This window comes from Phascolarctos cinereus, unplaced genomic scaffold, assembly GCF_003287225.1.
Source record: "Phascolarctos cinereus isolate Bilbo 61053 unplaced genomic scaffold, phaCin_HiC Scaffold_9;HRSCAF=440, whole genome shotgun sequence".
NCBI lineage: Eukaryota > Metazoa > Chordata > Mammalia > Diprotodontia > Phascolarctidae > Phascolarctos > Phascolarctos cinereus.
Window position 1 is genome coordinate 12,107,653 of NW_027556402.1, and position 7,923 is coordinate 12,115,575.

Consider the following 7,923-nt stretch of genomic DNA (forward strand, 5'->3'; position numbering starts at 1 on the left):
AAAGAATAAAGTGTAAGTTATTGAACGGTATGAGTGAAGGATAAATGAGAAAACATTTATTAAGTACTAAGTATACATAAAGCATTATGCTGAGAACTGAGGATATAATTGGAAAAGTGAGACAGTCCTTGATTTCAAAGAGCTCACATTCTAATTGGGAATGCAACACATTTATGAGGTTTCAGCTGCAGAGTGGATGGAAAAACCTGGTGTTCATAAGGATGAAGCTTCTGGGTGGATGACAATGCCTCAGGATTTCCAGGGTAAATTAGTAAATCACATGACAATGGCTGGGGATTTGGAGAATATATCTGCAAGGTTGATTGGAAGGTCCAATGGACCTCATGGCACAATGAAAGGCCAAATGAGAAGGTCTGGCGATCTTCCTTTTTAGATGAAGGATTTAAATGAGAGGCTTCCTGTTTATCCAAGTGCTATGAGCTGCCTTATCTATTCAGCAAAGGTTGAATTGTGAAGATAGAGGGCCAATTGGGAAGGTGAAATGAGTCTGAGGATTGTAGGGCAGGGGAAACCCTGAATTCTTTCTGGCAGGGGTGGGAATGAGAGACTAGTATCTAGGAGGAAGAGGAATATTAGCAAGAATATTGGGGGGAACTGAGCCAGGAAACTTTCCCCAGAACACTCAGCACCATGGCATCTGGAATGAAAATCTTGTGATTCTACTTCCCAGGGCCTGAGGCTGCCACTGTGTGAAATATGAACCAGCTCTGGGAAGGAGCACTTCTGGGATGTCACCATTGTAGCCAGCAGTCTCAAGGTCTTGGGCTACAAGATAATCTTGGCAGGCTGCTCCCTGTTTCTTCATGACCAGTTTCTTCTCAATCTCAGTTCAGAGCTACAGGTGTCACTCCTGCACAATGCCAGAATCATGGCAGACTTCCTCTTCTCCTGCTCTATTGGGGCTCTGGTGTCTGTTGTCCATAACATTGTCAACTACATAACTGTTGTCTTGCATCTCCAAATGGAGCATATAGTAGAGAAATGAAGAAATTCCCTGAGCCAATTCATTGAGTCCAAGATTGGCCTGAAAAAAGATGGAGTTAGTGAAGAGATTGGATTGACTGGCTTCAGCTCTACCAAGTCACTCCTGCCACCTGCCTGAATCCCAAAGTCAGCTCCCAAACCCCACCCACCATCTCCTACATCTCCTCTTCTCTGGCCAGTGAAGCTAGAATTTCCCCTAGATGAAGACATTGAGCTAAAGGTACAAGAAGATGAAGAAGAGGATGTGTCAGATATCTTCATTGCCAAGGTAGCATCAGCATCAGGAGTGGTACAGATACTTATTTTTTCTGCAGTCATTGAATGGAACTTTGGCCTTCAAGGGAGCCTTGGACTTGGGGAAAGCCTTAACCTTGGAGATGGTCTTGGCTTCAGAGGGAGTAGTGGAGTTGTCATCAACAAGATCAGAAAAAAATGACTATTGATGACCCTGATGATAGCACAGCACCCCAGAAGGTGGTGAAGTACTTTTAAGCTTTACAGATGACACAGAAGAGGAAGATCTGTTGCTGTTTCCTTGAGGTCTAGTAGGGTAGGGCATTACCCTCAGGTTGGGAGATGAAGCTCTAGCAAGAGCCACTATGTCCCAGAGCAGTGGAGTTAGTGGGAGTTATGGGGGCATTAGAAACATTATACCAGGGGTTCCTCAGTAGGAAACCCACTGAAGGACATCATGCATGCCAAGTGTCCAGAAGTGTTTCAGAATGAGAAAAAGACTTGTGTTCCACATGAGAGCCCAGCACTTTCATCTTCATGTGCTCTCAATGTGGGAAACAGCTCCAACCATAGCAGTAACCTCAACCATCATGTGAACATCCACCAAGGTGTCAAGTCACACTCCTGTAGCATTTGGGGCAAGTGCTTCATGCAGAAGTCTACCCTACATGACCATCTCAACCTGTACTTTCAGGCTCAATTCAACCATGGTTCTTTACTGGGATGTGCACTCTGCCTGTAAACTTACCCTTCAACACTACCTCAAAGAGCACAATACCACAGCAGAGAACATCTTTGATGCCAGTGTGTCAGAAATCAATGTCCTCTTCCACTCCCTGGAGGGGAGGGTATAGGGTGAGGTGAGGAGACTACTGGCAGAAGGGGGTGGTAAAGGATCCTCTCTCCCCAAGGGGAAGAAGTTGATAGGGGAAAGGGGATTTTCTGCTTCCAAGAGAAAAAACAACAAAAGATCAGCTGCTCAGGTCTTCCTTGGAGAATAAGAAGGGGTTAGACCAGCTTTGTTCTGTGAAGTTTGGATTCAGTCAAATGGCTGAACCTAGAAGGCTCCATGTTGCCCACCCCTGGGGATAAGACCCTGATCAGGGGATTATCAAGTCTTTCCTGGGGATAACGAAGAAAGAGCATTTTTCTGTATTCTAGAGTAAAAGAGCCCAGGGGAGGGAGGGAAAGTACTTTTCTGAAAAAAAAAGTTAGATTACCTTGTGAGGCTGGTGTAAGATGTAAATGGTAAAAAGGGTAATATAGGAGAAGACAATTTTATCATAGCATGAGGAAATTATAGAAAAGGCTCTATCAACAAAGGCTCTATCAGCTGGGGTAGGGTGGGTGGGAATTTGTTAGGAGTCTTAGCAAAGCTATAGCTTTCTTTGTATGGGAATGGAGCAGGGGAACCTCTTAAGTTCTTGGGAGAGTATATTAGGAGGAAAAGGTTACCCAGTTCCAGGAAAAATGATAAAGATCATATTGGTTTGTTTTATCATGCTGGGAAGAAGGAATGAGGGGATGGGGACAGGTCTTTTGTCTCAGGAGACCAAAAAATGACAAATGGTGACCAAAAAAGAAAGAAAAAATGGTGATGTCTTTCAGTGGGTTTCCTACTGAGGAACTCCCTGGTGTAATGTTTCTAATGCCCCCATAACTCCCAGTAACTCCACTGCTCTGGGACATAGTGGCTCCTGCTAGAGCTTCATTTCCCAACCGGAGGCTAATGCCTTACCCTACTAGATCTCAAGGAAATAGCAACAGATCCTCCCCTTCTGTGTATTCTGTCAAGCTAGAATAGAATAGAATAGAATAGAATAGAATAGAATAGAATAGAATAGAATAGAATAGAATAGAATAGAATAGAATAGAATAGAATAGAAAACAAATAGAAGCGAAAGTCAGAAGAAAGTGAGAAGTTAGGAAGGGTTGGGGAGGTAACATGGTGAAAAGAGGAAAATTCCTAGAAAAAGGCTCTTGGGAAGGGGAAGGCGTGATACAAACATATTCAATATTTTTAAGGAAATTAAATTTTTCATGAGTTTTCTGAATCTGTGGTCTCAGTTTCTGCTGCTATTTTCCACAAAATTAAAAAAAACCTTCTTTTCTTTATATAAAAAGATAGAATATGGAGGAAGAAGGGATCTTTCTATGCCTTCTCCTGCTGGTCCTGCCAGATGGAATCACATCTATATCTGGGCAACAATAGACAGATAGCCAGAGTGCAAAGCTGGCATTGATGAAATGTTTAGGGAGTCAAAGGAAGCTCTGCAGAATGCTGGATAGATCCTACACAGAGAAATTAGGTAAATACCTATGCAGGAATGCTGTGGTTTGCAATGTGCCAGACCATTGCCAAACCCCATGCTGCCTACTCTTGAGGCATTATTCTCAACCTTGTTATCCTCCTCCCACAAGGACCTTGGCCTCTGATCCTAGGATCACTCTGGTGATCTGGATCTGAGAGTGAACTTTCTTCTTTTCTTGCCTGGATCTTTTTTCCTGGCAATCTCCACACCATGTCACTATGTACCTACTCCCTCCCTTCTAGCTTCTTTTATCTGTTTTTCCCCCACTAAAATTTATGAACTCCTTGGGTTCAGGAACTTATTTTCTGTTTCATATTTACATCTCCAGCACTTAGCTCTACATCCAGCCAATAATTAGTGCTTAGTAAATGCTTTTCATTCATCATAGTTGATTAAACTATGTGTTGCCTGGGATGTGCATTGATAGAGGGAGTGCTTGAACCAGTCAGATCATAGATTTACATAAATATTGAAGATGATGACTCATAATGATCATTATACTCAAAGAGAATAATGAAGTGAAGTAAAGAATCCTTAGATGATAAGGATAAAAAGTCTAGAAGGTACTTCAGAAGCCATCTAATCCAGTTTACCAATTTTACACATGAGGAAACTGAGACCCCAAGAGGTAAAGTGACTGACTTCAGTTTTAGACTGATAATATTCCTCAGAAGTTGTATTTGAACATATAGCCTCTCAACTCCTATGTTAATGGTCCCTCCATTGTACCAGAGTGAAGGATCACACAGTGGGTTTGCTTGACCCTAGTGGTCAGAACTAGTGGTGATGGTTAGAAATTGTAAAGAGGAATATTTAGGATGGTTGTAAGGAATAAATCATCTTCCTCCCTCCCCCTTCCCCACCAAAGATAAATGGGACTTCCCTGGGAGATACTAAGCTCTCCTTTACTGAAGCTCTTCAAGTAGTGACTAGATGGTGACTTGATGGGTATGCTTTGAAGAAGATTCTGGTTCACTTCATGTCCACCTCTAAGATTCAGTGATTTAATGTAGGCTCCATGGATCCAGGTAAAAGTATGTTCTGAAGGAATGCTCATTTCCAAAATGACTTGTATCTAGTGGCCCCAAAATATTCCCTTGTCTTCCATTAATTCATTGCTCTTTTTTTTTTATCAAACCAAAATAGCCACTAATTCAATTTTGGGGTGGATCTAACTACCAATAAAATGTAACTAGAAGAATTTTGTCTACAAAGCATTTTTGTTTTTGTTTCTTTTATTCTATTTTCTTATTAATTTATTTTGATTTCTCAATAATCACTTCTATATGCTTTTGAGTTTAAAATTTTTCTCCTCCTTCCTCCCCACCACCCTCCCCAAGATGGTACACAATCTGATATTGGCTATACATTTACATTCTGATTAAAAGTATTTTCACATTAGTGATATCGTAAGTAAAATTTAAAACCAATAGGAGGAACTATCAGAAAGAGGAAACAAAACTCAATGGAAGAGAAAAAAATAGCAATTCAACTTCCATAGTTCTTTCTTTGGATGTGGATAGCATTTTCCATCACTAGGCCTCTGGAGATGTCTTAGATCCTTGTGTTGCTGGGAAGGGTTAAGTTTATCAATATTAGTCATCACACAACATAGCTGTTATTGTGTCCAATATTTTCTTGGTTCTGCTCACTTCACTCAGCATCAATTCATTAAGTCTTTTCAGGTTTTTGTGAAGTCAGCCTGTTCATCATTTCTTATAGCACAATAGTATTCCATTACTTTCATATACCACAACTGCTCAGCCATTCCCCAATTGGTGGGATTCCTCTCAATTTCCAATTCTTTGCCACAACAAAAAGAGCTGCTATGAATATTTTTGTACATGTGGGTCCTTTTCCCATTTGTAAGATCTCTTTGGGATATAGTCCTAGCAGTGTTATTGCTGGGTCAAAGGGTATGCACATTTTTATAGCCCTTTGGGCATAGTTCCAAATTGCTCTCCAAAATGGTTGGATCATTTCACAACTCCACCAACAATTCATTAGTGTTCCAATTTTCCCACATCTTCTCAAACATTTATCATTTTCCTGTTTTGTCATGTTGGCCAATCTGATAGGTGTGATATGGTTCCTCAGAGTTATTTTGATTTGCATTTTTCTAATCAATAGTGATTTAGAGCATTTTTTCATATAACTATAGATGGCTTTAATTTCTTCATATGAGAACTGTCTGTTCATATCCTTTGACCATTTATCAATCGCGGAATGGCTTCTACCAAGCATTTTGAAACAAAGGCACAAACAAATGAATGGATGGATAGAATCCATACCTATGACTACACATGGCTGTCAAATTGAACACGTTTTTCAAAAAGCTTCTATATTGTAGATATAGGCCCCTTCATTGAACATGGCTTCCCATTGTTATCAGGGGAAGGTATGGATGGAGTCAGGAAGCTTTCTGAAATGTTGGTGGCCAGTGGTCCAATAGACAGTTAATAAATGGTAATTGGTAAATGATTAATGCCTTGTTTTATGACAACTTTTGAATACTCTACAGTATATAATATTCTATACTAATAATATACACATTCATGTTCCCAACATTACTGGAGATGCAAAAAATAAAACTTGTATAAATATATATGTACAAACACACACACACACACACACACACACACACACACACACACACACATATATATATATCCAAAAATCTTAGTGTAGTTTAAGTTTTAAAAATGCAAATACACCTGGCATATACATAGACCCACAGACACATGCACACATATATATGTATTAAATGTAGGCACATATGGGTATTTTAATATGTATAACACAACTAATCAGGACTTCATTTAGTCTGCATTAACTTACCCTGGAATGCTAGGGCTACTACAAACCACAGAATCAAAGAGTTAGAAGGAATCTCAGGGGCCATCTGGGCCAACCGATGGCCAAATAATGAATAGCTTTTTGAAAACATAGCATAAACATATATGCAGCTTTTGCTTGAAGAATTATAACAAGGGGAAACTCACTACCTCCTAAGGCTGGGTATTTCACTTAGATATTCATAACTCTAACACTTGAGTTGGATTTCCTCCTGACATTAAGCTGTATCTAGTTTGTCTCCTTGTAACTTCTACTGAATAATTTTAGTTCTTCACTCTGGTGCCAAGAAGGAGAAATCTAATTTCCTTTCCACATCACACCTTTTGAAACACTGAAAGAGTTATCTTTTTCCCCCTGAGCCTTCTCTTCTCCAAACTACATTCTCAATCACATCCCAAGTTTCATTACTGATCATCCTTTGACATGTTCTCAAGGCCCTTCACAATTTTTTTTCTCTCCCTAACACCTTCTTGCTTTATCAATATAAATGCCCTTTCTAGAAAATGGTGCCCAGAATGAAACACAGTTCCTTTTTTTGTCTCGTTTTTTTGCTAGTCAATGAGGTTAAGTAACTTGCCCAGGGTCACACAGCTAGTAAATGTCAAGTGTCTGAGAGTGGATTTGAACTCAGGTCCTCTTGACTCAGAGCTGTTGCTCTATCCGCTGCGCCACCTAGCTGCCTCCTAAAACTCAGTTCTGATCAAGGCAGAGCACAATGGGACTGTCCCCTCTTTATTTTTGGAAGTTATATTTCTGTTAATTCCATTCAAGATCTCATTAGCTTTTGTTATAACAAAAATAATTCCTCTCTGAGTTCATATAGTAGCTAACTGCTGCCAAAATATATTTAGTGCAATGCAGAGATTATAGAGGTAAAAAAAAACCCTAAGGTTTCAGTATTATCCTCAAGAATAGATTCAGGCTTCAGAGAAAACCTGAGTAATTATTAGGCTTTTAATAGGCTTTCTTATAGATAAAATTATGTCAGAATTAGGCTTTTAATAGGCTTTCTTATAGATAAAATTATGTCAGAATTACAGAGACATAATTCTTTTATGTATTGTGATCTTGTACACTCCTCTTAGACCAGAAGTGTTAAAGAAAAGGGGAAAAAAATCACAATAGCATTATTTCTTTAAGGTCATAAAATTTGAACTGTCTTAGCTAAATAGAGTCATAAGCTCACATAGTCCCTAAGGAAACAATCTTTCACAAAGAAACTCTATAGATAAACTAAATCAGGTTGCAGATTAAACTACATTTAGAGGATTCACAAATAGGCTTAATTGAGGGGGAAGATTTGTATGTCACCAAGGAATCAGAAACAGTTGAGTTTCTTCCTTTGGCTTCTAACCTAAGGAATTTCTAAGGCTTTAAGTAAAATTTCACATTCCATAGAATAAGTTTTGGTAAGATGAGGTTAATATTAACAGAAGACAGTCTTTTAGGTAAGAAAAATTTGTAAGAGGAATGACCTGGAGCCCTGAATAAAAAAGCAAAGCAAACCTCCAAAATT

The 7,923-nt window shown here is 39.3% G+C and overlaps 1 pseudogene; it reads left to right on the forward strand.

Moving 5' to 3' along the window:
• Positions 1 to 651: 651 nt before the first annotated feature.
• On the forward strand, positions 652 to 2,093 carry LOC110222996 (zinc finger and BTB domain-containing protein 12-like; annotated as a pseudogene).
• The last annotated feature ends 5,830 nt before the right edge of the window (positions 2,094 to 7,923 follow it).